This window comes from Balaenoptera physalus (genome assembly GCF_965194825.1).
Source record: "Balaenoptera physalus genome assembly, chromosome: 1".
Lineage (NCBI taxonomy): Eukaryota > Metazoa > Chordata > Mammalia > Artiodactyla > Balaenopteridae > Balaenoptera > Balaenoptera physalus.
In genome coordinates, this window is record NC_138882.1 from 1759085 (window position 1) to 1774511 (window position 15427).

The 15427-nt window shown below is 40.5% G+C and overlaps 1 protein-coding gene across 7 annotated transcripts in view; it reads right to left on the reverse strand.

Moving 5' to 3' along the window:
- PPP1R12B (protein phosphatase 1 regulatory subunit 12B) overlaps nucleotides 1-15427 on the reverse strand; it is a 202072-nt gene that overhangs the window by 185376 nt on the left and 1269 nt on the right. The gene's annotated exons all lie outside the window — the stretch shown is intronic.

Genomic DNA, 15427 nt, shown 5'->3' on the forward strand with positions numbered 1-15427 from the left:
CAACACAGCCATAAATAAATAAATAAATAAATAAATAAATAAATAAATAAATAAATAAATAAATAAAATTTAAAAAAAAAAAGATCAGTGCCTTCCACATATACAAGAAGGCCCACAAAAAAAAAAAAAAAAGATAAGAACATGACAAAACAAGTCACAGACTGGGAGAAAAATATTTATAATGTATATCAAAACAAGGACTTATATCCAGAAAATATAAAGAATGTCTACAAATCAATAAAAAGACAAAAAATGTTTTTAAGTGCAGAAGATTTGAACTAGACACTTCTCTCTCTCTCTCTCCAAATGACCAAAAAATTCTGAGAAGGTATTCAACATTATTAGTCACTAAATGCAAATTAAAACCACAATGAGATAACAATACACAAACACTAGAATGACTAATATTAAAATGACTAAACAACAACAAAAAAAGACTGACATTATCAAAAATTAACAAGGATGCAGAGCAAACAGAACTCTCATTCATGGCTAGGATAGTGTAAAATGCTACAACCACACTTGAAAACTGCAAGCTGTTAATAAAGTTAGAATTTTACAACTCTGAGACCCAGCAATTTCATTCCTATGCATTTGCCCAAGACAAATGAAAACATATATCTATGAAAAGACTTATAGAACAACATTCATAACAGCTTTATTCATAATGGCCACCAACAAAAGAGGAAATAACCCAAATGTCAATCAACAGGAGGATAAGCAAATTGTGGAATAGTCACACAATGGAATACTACTCAGCCATACAAAGGAATGGATAAACCTCAAACACATGTTCAGTTGAAGAAACCAAACATAAAACAGTACACACAATATAATCCATTTTAAGAACAGTCAAGACTAATGCAGAATGATAGAAATCCTAACTATGATTCCCTGGGGAAAGGAGGTTCGAGAGGAACTTCCAAGGACGATGAAAATGTCCTGTTTCTTGATCTGGGTGATGGGCGCATGGTTGTATACACTCTCAAAACCCATCAATTATAGACTTAATATCTATGCATTTTTACTACAAGTAAAATATACCTCAATTTTTAAAAATGAGAAAGTGAGGAAAGTTCATCTGTCATTTTTAGATAGGATGGTCAGGAAATGCTTCACTACAAAGGTGACGTTTGAATAAAGACTCTGCGGAAGTCTAAAAAAAAAAAAAAAGCCAGCCATGGGGATATCTGACGTAAGAGGATTGCAGGCAGAAGGAACAAGAGCTGCAAGGCCTTTTAGGGAGAGCAGCAACTGGGGTTCCTGAGAAACAGGGAGGCCAGGGTGGCTGGGGTGGCAGCCGGTGTGACAGAACAAGGGGGAGACAAGTTCCGAGGGATAACAGGGGATGAGATCATACAGTGCCCGGTGGGTCACAGTAAGGCCTCATTAAAGATTGTGGTCTTTGTCTTAGGACTAACGGAACGTCACCCAAGTGCCTCCTAAGAATCAGGCACTGAGTTCAGATAGCTTAACACAAAGCTTAGGTAAGTAGCAAAACCAGGATTACAACCCAGGTAATTCCAAAGCTCATAATCTTAATCATTTTGCAATAGTAACTCAACACAGTAATAGCCAATATTTATTGAGTGCTTCTTATTAATATATTTAAGCTAAAGGACTTTATATTGGATCTCCCCAGTCATATACTGTATTACAAATGGGTTACAAGTATGACACAAAGATCTTTTGAATGAAATTCTGTATTGCTATTAAAAAATGTTTTGCAACCAATCAAAATTTTTAAATGGTAAAATCATATTTAATTTGTATGGCTCCTTCCATAAAATTCCTAAATTTAGTAACGATAATTCTGCTACATAGTCCACTGCCAGAGAGCATGCTACAGTGAGTCCACAAAATAGCCCTTTCTCTTCCTATTGAATCATTTTAATCTATATTTTTATTTTAGTCTACATTGTTCAACATCAGGGAAGATTTATGTTTTGCATGCACATGTAAACTATTTTGTTTTTCTACTGAATTTGCTCTAATTTTCCACAACTTTTCTAACTAGAAGATACGTATGGTTGTCATGATTGCCATCGTGATCATCAACATCATCATTATTGATACAGCTGATATTATCAGATGTCCTTAAATAAAACATAACTGATTTTATTAATTTCTTGATTGTTACTTCTTGATCTGTTTACTTATTAATAGACTTTAATGCTAACACAACACTGTAATCAACTATACCTCAATTTTAAAAAATAGATTTTAATGCTAACAATTAGCCAACGTCTGGTTTTTAATAGATTTTCTTATCATGATATATTAAGAAATTTAATGAATTTTTATACCAAACTCCCAAATCTCCACTTTACCAAGGGTGCTATACAAATATTGTCATTTTCTGTGTATGCCACGACATGAATGAGGCCTGGAAGCAATGTTTTTGGCATTATCTCACATTGAGCAAAGGCAGAATTATGTAAGAATCAAAGCAGCGAAAGAATGCAAAAAGAAACCTCCCCCTACAAAATAGTATGTACCTAAGAGGTCTTTTGAAAGTAAACAAGGTCTAGATGGAGAGGGGAACCAGGACTTCAGAAAAGCAGTGTATCCTAGGTAGAAAACCAGAAGCTTCTGAGTCAGACAGATCTAGGTTCCAACACCGGCATGACCTATGGTATCTAGGTTAGGGCAAATTGTCTTCTCTGATTCTACTTCCTCAATATTAAATGGAATAATACCATCTACTTGGTGGAACTGTTGAGGCAAAGATAATAAAAACAGCAAAATGCAGTTCAACAGTGTACACTCAGTAAAGAGCACTTATTATAGTTATGACACACCGTGAGTTCTACCAAGTTAAAATATTTGTAAAAATTAACGTGACCTGGGAAAGAATAAAAATAAAAAGTTAATGTGTTAAGGTGGTATTTGTACTAATGAATTGTTTTTTCTTTTATATAATTTCGTTTTAATGTTATGTTGCTTAGCAGTAAATATACAGATGAATAAATCAAATGGGAAACCAATACTTAAAAGAACTCTAAGATTCATTTTCTTGGAATGTGAATAATTATCCCATGATGTTTCTATTATATTGAAGTTTTTTAAAGAGAAATACAAGCATATGGTATCATCCTTCTTCAAAAGTTCAAAAGGAGTTAGAGAATATTCTGCTTTTTCTTGAAGTTATCTTGCAAACAACCACATTTTCAGAGACAGAAAAGAATATCAAGCAGAAACTTGATTTGTCTTATAAATAAAACATTTCATTATATTTTATTTCTGTTCCATGCTTATGGTATTCTTTCAGCTTCCTTCTCTAGGCCTCAGATTGCTCATTTGTAAAAAAGACAGAGGTGGATCAGATGTTGTCCTCTAAGGTTCCTTCTGCTATGGTGTCCTAAAACTTGATAATCCTATAACAAAACAATATATATGGCCAGTCCTGCAACTCTGCATTCAAGTGCCCCCTAACAAGTCTTTTCCCCTAGTGGTAGCCCCCAGAGCTGAAGCCATTACTGACTCTTACCCGTGAGCCAGTGAGGCCAAAGGGAGCTGCAGAGCTAGGAAATCCACAGAAGAGACAGCAAAATGATTAATGATTTGGAAACTGATCTTAAATTAAAGGGATGGGTATTAGATCAGAATAAAGAAGACTGGATTAGAGAAGGCTGATTATCTAAAAATGTACAAAGGCAAATTGTAGATAATGATCAATACTCTTTCTCCACTTTTACTATGAACAGGGTAATAGGAAATGGATTCAATGCTAAACAGGAGCAATATGGACTAGACTATGTCTTTAAACCTGTGAGTTTCCCAATCCCTGAGGGCAGGGACTATGCCATCTTTGTATCCCAGCAGCTACTATAGGATCTGGCATCTAAGAAGTACTCAATAAATACCTGGCAAAAAAAAAAACCCAAAAAAACTTAATAAAGGATCATTTAAATTTTTAAAGATCCAAACCACAGAAGTGCGTTATGGAGACAGAACAGGAAATTTCTCTTCTTTTGATATTAAAAAAAAAAAAGAAAAGAAGATACAGTAATAGCCTTCTTAACAATAATGTAGATACTGACTTATGCTTCAAAGCTATTTCCCATTCAAAACCCTTGAGCCTTGGTGATCCCGTCATGGACGGGCTTTAGCAAAGAAAGAGCTTAAGCAAGGCACACAGCATCTCCTTGCACCTGACAACTGGTGCCAACCATGACCATGAGTCCGTGCCTGCCATAAATACCCACTGAGCACTGAGAGCACTTCCCAGCAGGAAGACTCTCCTGACGCCAGTCCAGTGCCCAGAGCCCAGCGCGGCAGTCGGGAGATGCGAACGGATGGGCCTTTTCACCTGGCCCCTGTGCTGCAGGAGCTCTCCAGCAGGGAAGAAGGCTCTCAGCAGATGGAGAGCAGCTTGGTGACCCTTCAGAACCATTTCCATCGCCCTTAGTCATTTACAGTGAGGTGAGTCATTCTTCTGACCTCATTTTTCATGCTATTTACCATCAAAAGGGGACAATCTAAACATGCCTCAATCCAAGAGTCATGATCACAAAACTGTGAAGCTGCATCCAAAGGACCCAAACATAATGTGTTTGGCACTTTAAAGCCACATCTCATAGCTAGGCCAGCCGACTTTTAAAATGAATGAATGAAAGAATAAAAATAACTAACTAAAAAAAGACACCTAGCAAAAATGCTGCAGAGAAGCAGAAAGAAAGTAAACCTGCTTCCCATGAAATGCCCCATATAAATAAAACATAGTTTGTAAAACAATACACCCTGCTGTGAAATTCCCATTCAACTAGAAGGGCAGACCTCTCCTTGCCGACCAACCCAGTCTCCATTTGAATGTTCCAAATGTCACTTCCATTTTCAAAGATGAGCACATCATCTGCCCACAGCTGACCGATACACCCAGCATGGACACCCCTCTCTTCCTGCCTCCCCCCTTATAAGGCAGGGCCCTGGGAAGAAAGTCTCTCTTCTCCCCGTACAGCCAATTTACTCTAATTTTTAGTTTTCTTTGGATCCCTTCCTTCGAAGTTTTCTTTTATGATGAAGCTCAAGGGCTGGTGGTGACCTTGGGGGGCAAGAAACCACAGTACTGAACTAGAACTTTGAACAATATTTCAAAATAGGGGGAACTTCAGCTAAGAGTTAATGAAACAGATTTGAAAAGGTGATAAAGTTTACCCCACGGTCATCGTCACTGACAAATCTTTACACACGAAGGCACTGATCTAAATTTGTCGAGCCCCACGTCAAGCCGTGCAACAGTCAATACACTACACTGACCTGTATGAGCCACTTTATTCACAAGGTTCACAACTTACATGCTTTGAACCGATCTTTGGTATCCCAAGTAGAAGGTCAACACAGGGAGATGTGATGATGATTAGAAGAATGTATTGATTAATAGAATTCAGGTCTAGTCAAGACTGGCTTGAAACTTCAGAATTCTGTTTAGGCCACCAACGGCCACTAAACCACAAAGAGATAACAACTTGGTATTAGGTACCTCCTGATAGAAGTATATACCACCACCTATGATGTACTCTTGCCAAAAAATTCAAATCTGAATCAGATCAAATCTCTGGATCTGATCATCAGTTTATAGAAAATACAGGAGACAAAGGAACATGTTAACATTATAAGCAGTCAGCAGAATCAAGATTGTGGGAAACTCTACAGTACAAACAATTCAGTTTTTCAACAAATAAAATGCAGAGGAAAAAAACGAGGGGGAAACTATAGATTAAGAGAGTCTTAAGGTACCTATGAACCAATGCAGACCTTATTTGAATAAACCAACAGTAAAAAAAAAAAAATTCATGAACCACCAGGGAAATTTAAACACTACTGAATACCTTATGATTTTAGGGAATGAGTGTTCAATTTTCAGGTGTGTTAATTATATTGTAATTGTTTTTATTTAAATTCCTATCTCTTACAAATACATATTAAATATTTACAAATAAAATTATGTGATAATTAGGACTGGCTGTAATTGGGGTATATTGGGGATGGGGAGCAAAGGATCTAAAAATGAAACAAGACTGGGCATGAGTTGACAACTTTTGAGAATTCATTATACTATTCTATTTTTTTATCTTGAAATATTCCATAATTTAAAAATTTAAAAACAAAAAGAAAGTGGGTCACTAGACCAAAAATTCATATGTAAAAGCCAGATATATCATGGATGTTCAGAGCGTGACACTGTAAAATATTTTCCGAAAATTGCATTAGAACATGATTCCAACAGATCGCCACAGTATTATGATGTTTAAGTATACTAAGAACAAAATCTTTTATAAATTCTTACATAAACTCATTCCGTAAGTACAATGTAGTACAACATTGCATCAGAAACTACATACAGATCAATTTTCAATATTGAAAACTAAGGCTTCAGTTTTCCAATTAACTTGACTTATGAAACAAATACAAACTCTGCGTGCCTGATAAAACTTCAAGCCCCCCAAATTTACTCAAACTGGTTACAATCTAAAATCTAAGAAACATTTTTTAAATTATACTTCAAAAGCAGAAGAAGAAATAAATTCAAAGCCAAAAAAAAAAAGTCAACAATTTGAGCGACCTTCGATTAGTAACCCAAATGAGCTTTCAATTCCTTGCCTTACATAAAACTCTGGGTCAAGATCGTTTACCTGGATCTATTGAACCACTAATGATTAATTAAAGATCTCAAACTTCCCTCTTCCACCATCTTTAGGAAAATAGGATGATTTTCATCCTTAAGTATAGATGAAAACAGTTGCAAATACTGATGAATGTAATACTCCACTCCAACCTCCAAAAGCCAGAATGCTAAAATAGAAAATCACTACATGGGACTTCCCTGGTGGCACAGTGGTTGAGAATCCACCTGCCAATTCAGGGGACACGGGTTCGAGCCCTGGTCCGGGAAGATCCCACATGCAGCCGAGCAACTATGCCCCGTGCGCCACAACTACTGAGCCCACGTGCCACAACTACTGAAGCCTGTGCCTACAGCCCATGCTCCGCAACAAGAGAAGTCACTGAAATGAGAAGCCCACACACCACAACGAAGAGTACCCCTCGCTCACCCCAACTAGAGAAAGCCCATGCGCAGCAATGAAGACCCAATGCAGCCAAAAATGAAAGAAAGAGAGAGAGAGAAAGAAAGAAAGAGAAAGGAAGGAAGAAAGGAAATCACTACATTGCCAATTTCCTATTATAAATGATAATAGTAACCAGCTATTCTGGAGGGCATTCCCCAAATTCTATTTAGATTCTAAGATGTATCAATTGCTATGTAACAAGAAGCACAGAGTCCGGCACATCTATTCATTCAGTAAATGAATGTCAAAGAATAAACAGCAGATGAAACAGTTTGCTGGCACTAACCTCCCTGTCACGGCTCCGCTAAGGCTGCCTTCCAGCGACAGTGCTAATGAGTGGGAAATGGGCCGAAGCAGAACTGGGAAATAAAATAACCTAAACTAGCTAGTCAGCCCTTCAGTAACAGGAATGCAACCTTCCTGCCAGGTTTAATATCCTAAAATATTCTTAACTCATAAGTAATGAAACCTCTTGAACTAACCAGAAACCAGCCTTTTAGGAGTCTTCTCATATATTTTGGGCCCTAATTTACAGTTGTAATCACACTGATGGTAGATCTTTTTTTTTCCCCTTCCAAAAGTCAACAGAAAGACTAACTTAAGTTATCCTTAACAGTAAAAATGTGATATAATCTCCATGAATAGTCCTCAAAACACCTTCCCACTGAAACTGCTCTTACAAAAATTATAAATGACCAAATCTAAGTTTTTTTCAGGCCTCTTCCTCCATTTCCTTTTACATTGTTGACCATTCATTCCTGAAACTCCTCAGTTTACATTGTTGACCATTCATTCCTGAAACTCCTCAGTATCACTTGCTTTCTTGGTGCTCCTCTGCATTAGTTTCCTCTTGCTGCTGCAACAAATGATAATAAACTCAGTGGCTTAAAAGTACACATATTTACCGTCTCACAGATCTGGAGGTCAGAAGTCTAAACTCAGTCTCACCGCCCAAAATCAAGTTTCTGGCGGGGCTAGCTCCTTCTGGAGGCTCTGAGGGAAGATTCTGTCCCCGTGCTCTTTTCAGCTGCGACAGGCTGCCCGCCCGCCTTGGCTCTTGGCCCCTTCCTCCATGGCTCCAGTCTCATTTCTGCCATCACATCTCCTACTACTGACTGTTCTGCCTCCCTTTCACAAAGACCCTTAAGACTACATTGGGCTCACCTGGATAATCCAGGCAAATCTTCCCAGCGCAAGACCCTAAACTTAGTCACACCTGCAAAGCCCCTGTTACCAGGTAAGGTAACACCCACAGGTCCTGAGGATTAGGACTGGGGCAGCTCTGAGGGGCATCACTCAGCCTACCACCTACCCTACAGCTCCAACCGGAACTTCTGCCTCCTCTGCTGCCACCGAATTGTGCTTTTTGCTCCCCTCTTTCACATTTTATCCCATCCTCTTCACACTCATCGCTTCAACTCTCACCTTTATTCTAATATCCAAGTCTCTCATTTCAAATGTGAGAGAACCGGAGCCTAGATGGGAGGTGATGACTGGCCTTGAATCACACAGATGTCGACAGGATATCTCTATGTGGATGTCTTCAGAGCAGCTCAGTCCAATGCGGGACTGAATCCTATTCCTGTCTGAATAACACAAGTCTCTCAGACTCAGGCTAGAACTGTATTACACTTTTCTCTTCTCTCCTCTATTCTCTCAGCTGGTTCTTTCATCTCTGTCCCTCCATCCATTCTGAAATCCAGTTGCAGCTTCCTATTCCTAAAACCCTGCTTTGGTTGGGTTACCTCTCCTGCTCAAACCCACCGTTCTCTACTAAGGACTGCATGCCCCCATCCCCACCCAACCCGACACGTCCATGCCTACACACCACACCCATCCCTACCTCTCACCCTGAACTGCCTTCCTCTGTCCCTCCACTTAGGAGTGAATCATAGAACGCACCCCTCTAAAAGGAATTGTTTTTTTATTTATCTATCTCCAAACCAGACTGGGTTCCTTGACGGCAGAAACTGTGCCTATCGGCAGACATATACAGTAGTTCCCCCCCTTACCCCTGGTTTCACTTTCCTCAGTTACCTGTCATCGGAAAATAACAAATGGAAAATTCCAGAAATAAGCAATTCCTAAGTTTTAAATTGACCGCCGTTCAGAACAGCTGATGAACTCTCCCGTCCACCCGCTCCGCCCCAGTCTGTTCTGTCCAGAACACCCAGTCTGCGTACACTGCCCACCCGTCAGTAAGGAAATAACAGTACCATGGACCCTTGAACAGCAGGGGTTTGAACTGTGCAGGTCCACTTATAGGCAGATATTCTCAATAAACATGTACTACAGCACTAGACGATACCCAGGTGGTTGGATCCACAGATGTGGAGCCCTGGCAATGCAGGACCGGCTGCAAAGTCACACACAGACTTTCTCTTGCAGGGTCAGCACTCCAACCCACCCGGGGTACATACATACAGGGTTCCACACTGCACGCGGTTTCAGGTGTCCACTGGGGATCTGAGCTTAAATAAATTCCAGCTCTGCCATTCATTACCTGTGTGACCCTGGGCAGTGTCTCAGTTTCCCCATCTCTGTAAAATCCAGACAATGATAAAGTACATATCTCGTGAGTTCTTCTGAGTATTACTCACGAGTTAACATATCAGAAGAACACAGAACAGTCCCTGGCTCAGAGTAAATACCATCATAAACAGTGGGAGCTATGATCAGTACTTTTACCACCTACTGCTGCTGCCACTACGATTACTACTAGTATTATAACTGTCATTGGAAATGAGTCACCACTACATGACTATTAATATGGCTTAAGAAAAAATAACACAGAGTACTGGTAAGGACGGGAAGCAACTAGAACTCAGACACTGCTGTTTGGAAGCAAAATGGTGGGGCCATTTTGGAAAACAGCTTGGCAGTTTCTTTTAAAGTTAAACATTCATTACCACGTGACTCAGTTGCCCCACTCCTAGGAATATAACCAAGAGAAATGAAAAATTATGTTCACACAAAAATGTGTATGTAAATGTTTATGGTGGCTTTATTCATTATTACCAAAAACTGTAAATAACCTAAATGTCCTTCAACTGGTAAACGGATAAACAAACTGTGGTACATCCATACGTGGAACATCCCTCAGCAATAAAGACCAATGTGCTACAGACACACACAACAACATGGAGGAACCTCAACACATGACAGCAAACGAAAGCAGCCAGATTCAAAAGGCTCCATCCGTCTACATGGCGTCGTGGTTACAGGAACAGGGAACTGAGGAAGGGCTGCCAAGGGCTGGGGGTGGGAGGGGGAGCTGGCTACCAGGAGCACAAGGAAACCCTGGGGGTGACGAACATGCTCCATATCATGACTGTGGTGGTCAAACAACTGTGTGCACTTGTCACAACTCACAGAACTCTACATTTTTAAAAGGTGAATTTTACTGTATGTAAAGTATACTTTAATTTAAAAATATGTAAAAATAAAAATAAGCAAGGACTTAATTTTAATTTACCAATAAGACCTGTCCAGCCCTCTACCTTTAGCAGAACTGTGCACCATCTACACACGACTACAGCTTGGCTATTGGAAAATACAGAGAAGATTCCAAAGCCCAAATGATAGTATATAGCTACTCTACAGGACTTTAAGAATGGGGAACAAAAATTTGGCCAGGGAACAAATAAAAGTCACTTGCAGGGCTTCCCTGGTGGTGCAGTGGTTAGGAATCTGCCTGCCAATGCAGGGGACACGGGTTCAAGCCCTGGTCCAGGAAGATCCCACGTGCTGCGGAGCAACTAAGCCCGTGCGCCACAACTACTGAGCCTGTGCTCTAGAGCCTGTGCGCCACAACTACTGAGCCTGCACTCTAGAGCCTGCGAGCCACAACTACTGAAGCCTGCGTACCTAGAGCCCGTGCTCCGCAACAAGAGAAGCCACCGTAATGAGAAGCCGGCGCACCGCAACGAAGAGTAGCCCCCGCTCACTGCAACTAGAGAAAGCCCGCGCGCAGCAACGAAGACCCAGCACAGCCAAAACTAAATAAAATAAAATAAAATAAATTTAAAAAAGTCACTTGCATCTGTACTCCCCCAACCCATCCCCCCCAAAAAATAACCACCATAAAAATAAGCCTAATTTCCAAATCTGGCTTTGAGTTCCATTATGGCACGGCAACTTGAGACAAATACTCATAAGGCAAGTGGCCAGGTGGCCAACATGTTCTGATGCCTCCTATTAACCAATGTGAAGAGGTAAACTACCAAAATGACTCAGGATGACTGTTCTAGATCCACAATAAGAAAGACTCCAACAGGATTTTCTTAATCCCAGATTACCTTGCTCCCCAACACTAAGCAAAATTCACCAATATACAGGATAAGTCCCTTCACACATGGAACTATAAGACGAATAAATAATGAACTTGGAATAAAAGAGAAAAGGTTAAGAATACAAGTTTTATTCTAGTTATAAAATAAACAAGTCATCGGAAACAGACTCACAGACTTAAAGAATGAACTTATGGTTACCAGGGAGGAAGGGTGGGGGGAAGGGATAGTTAGGGAGTTTGGGATTGACATGTACACACCGCTATACTTAAAACGGATAACCAACAGGGACTTACTGAATAGCACAGGGAACTCTGCTCAATATTATGTGACAAGCTAAATGGGAAAAGAATTTGAAAAGGGAGTGGATACATGTATATGTACAACTGAATCACTCTGCTGTACACCTGAAACTATCACAACATTGTTAATCAGCTATGCTCCAATACAAAATAAAAAGTTAAATAAATAAATAAATCATGGGGATGTAATGTACAGCAAGGTGATTACAGTCAATAATATTGTAGTGCATATTTGAAAGTCGCCAAGAAAGTGTATCTTAAAAGTTCTCATCACAAGGGAAAAAAACTAACTTTGCATGGTGACTAGATTTATTACAGGGATCATTCCACAGTGCACACAAATATTGAAGCAAATGTTGTGCACCTGAAACTAATATAATGTTAAATGTCAATTACACCCCAATTAAAAAAAGAATACAAGTTTTATTTTATAAGTTGGCACACATACATACTATTTGAAATTGAACTGAACATGTAATCATCTTAGTGTTCTTCTGTCTCACTCTGAATATAAACTGCTCTGCCTTTCTTCCTTCCCTCATCTATCCCTACCTCCACCTCTCTTCCAGGGAAATAGATAACTTTCATTTCCCTGAGGATACAGGGTCAGATTGAGGCAGCTCTAGAATGACAGAGGCCACTAGGAGTTGAATTCCAGTCTGGGGTGACCCTGAGGGTCCAAACTTGGACTCTGAGACTGTTACAAAACCAACCTGAATTCTAAGTCAAGCACAGTATCATTCTAGTCTCCTAGGTATCCCTCCAAATGAAGACTGATCAGCCTGGCCTAGTGTTAAGATCCACGTGTACTGACATTGGTGTCCTCCCCACACCCGCGTAAACATAAGTGTCAATTTAATACACTCTGAAGGAAGAGCAGGCATCCACTTTAACAAATCCCAGAAAACCTCCTTTCCAAAAGCAAACTTGCCCCTCAGTAACCTGATAATTTGGTAGATACAGTTCTAAGAGCCTGTATCTGGACCTACAGTACCCAAGATCATAATGCTAAGGATACAAGATAGGTGCTAATAATCGACCTTACAAAATAAATAAACAAATAAAAAGAAAACTTAAAAAGTACCAGCCCACACAGAATTATTAGCCCACACTTCATGCCCTGTAATATATACACATAAATGAAACGGGTATTCCTCTGTGAGCAAACATGTGCTTCCAAGGTTATATAATCAGATTAACGCCCTTTTCATTGACAGCTCTACATACACACCAAATCTTAATTTATTTGCCCAAGTTTGGTTAGACTGCATCAGCTTCCAAGGCTTTCATCAGAGTAGTTCTAATCTTTGAGATACTTCTTATCCCAGTCTATTTCAAGCATTATTAATAGGCCCCCTGGAGCTTATCTTTGACTCAAGCACCTCGTGGCAGAAGCAAAGGCTGCCAAGAAAGAAAGGTCTCTAAGTCAAAAGTAGCATCAAGGCACCACAACCTGAAGTGCAAAACATCTACTATAACCTTGTGGGAGAAGAAAACTCATCCCCCCAACATCTTCTGGGAGTTTCTTCCAATGTGCTCAGGTAATGGTGCACAGCTGGTCAAGAGGCTGCGGCCAGAACAAGAGAGATTGGAAGCAGTCATCCTGATAGTTCACATCACACTTGTACAGCAGGTGGGTATTTTAACTAAGTAATTCAGGGAAGTGTACCACTCTCCGCTTCACGGGACAAGCAGTCATTCACTCGATGGCTGTTCAGCCTCTGGCGGCTCCAGCCTCGCATTTCGAAAATAATCGTGTGTGTATCTTCAGAGTTCTTCAGACATGGGAGAAACATATTGTAACTGTGCAGAAACTGACTTGTAAAAGGAGTCCTGAGCCAATAAACGCCCCTGTCTTGATTCAAACAAAGGGACGGTCTCTCAACATAAGGTTTGTTTGACCTCACATCTTCAAGCAGCCTAATCTTTAGCTGAATTTTCTAGTATTGAGTATACCTGGTCAACTCAACTCACCACCAGCCCTGTAAATAGGGAGGAATGCCATAGTGCACTGGCAGGTGTTTCAAAAAATTCCACAGCTGTCATCTCCTTCCTCTCCTATTTCAGGAGATTACGGAACGTGAAAGAATATTAACTGAGAGAAGTTGCACTTCACAATCTAGGGTGGTAATTAAGAGAGAAAGAAAGACACCAAGGGGACCAGTCTCAGGAAAAGGGGTCAGAAAACTGCTTTCCTGGTGTGGGAAGGAGACCTACCAGGAGTAACCTCAAAGTAGGTGCTTTTCTCAGGGCATTGTTAAAATGTGTGTGGTAAGGGCCAGACTCAGCTAGCAGAGTCACCTTAAAAGAAACAGGGCTAGGGGCTTCCCTGGTGGCACAGTGGTTGAGAATCTGCCTGCCAATGCAGGGGACACGGGTTCGAGCCCCGGTCTGGGAAGATCCCACATGCCGCGGAGCAACTGGGCCCGTGAGCCACAGCTACTGAGCCTGCGCGTCTGGAGCCTGTGCTCCGCAACAAGAGAAGCCGCGATGGTGAGAGGCCCGCTTACCGCGATGAAGAGTGACCCCCGCTTGCCGCAACTAGAGAAAGCACAGAAACGAAGACCCAACACAGCCATAAATAAATAAATAAATAAAAATTTAAAAAAAAAAAAAAAAAAAAAAAAAAGAAACAGGGCTACTGAGTTATACTCAGAAAACTGTGCTTCAATAAAGAACACGTGGACTAGAAACAGGTTTCTACTCCTCTAGCCTCTAGGATTCCTTCAAGTGTTTTCTTTCAGAATCTACATCCCAAATACATCTGAAAAGTAAAAATTCATCTTCTCAAAGAGCTCAGAAATTTAAAATAATGCACGTGGCCCTCCTGAAACACAGAAGGACCCTATGGTCTATGCCCCCCATGTCCTCAGCCTGCCTTTTGTCTGTGGAATAACTTTAGTCAAAGAATAAGTTTAATCAGAGAAGTGACAAAATGCAGAAACAAAGGAAAACAGTCAAAGGAGACCAAATAATAATAGTTTAGTCCTTAAGCATGGTCAAGGACCTTCAGTCCCTCCTCAAGGGCTATATAGATAATATTCTGAGCCATATCCTGTGAGCTGTTTACTTTGTAGATACTGAAACCCCCGCCAGCTGGAAGAAGTTAACTACATGATGACCAGGCTGTAGCCATGACCTAAGCTGCCACAATTCTGAGAATCGGCCTCAAGAAATGGGAACAAACCGACCCTGGAACTGAAGCCTAACTGTACTTAAAACAATCAAGATGATGCTGATGAGACCACCAATGACCAATTTCAAGATGACCATCAGAGCTGACTGTGCTGTCTCTGCATGTAGCCCCCTCCCTCTGCCTGTAAAAGCTCTTGCCCACTGACTGTCGGTGGGGGGAGTCGGCCTTTAGGCAGGCGTCCACCCTCCGCCCCACCCCCCTCCACTTGCTGGCATCCAAAGTAAAGCAAACTTTCCTTTCCACCAAACTTGCCTCTTTATTGGCTTCTGAGCGGCGAGCGGCCGGACCCCACTTTCGGTTACACTCTTTGTGTCCATCTTATTTATATTCAGCTCCTTATTAGGTGAGACATACAGCTCTGGAGCTTAAATCTGAAAAATCCACGCCTAAGGGCAACTTCTAGTCGCTCTAATCTCGCACAAGCAACAATTTTCTAAGCTTCAGATTCCTCAACTGTAAAACGGTTATTATAACACTACCTGCCACACCTACTTCAAAGGATCACTGCTGAGATTACATGCAGTAAGACATATAAAATAATTTTTTAAACAGCAAAGGACTACACAAATG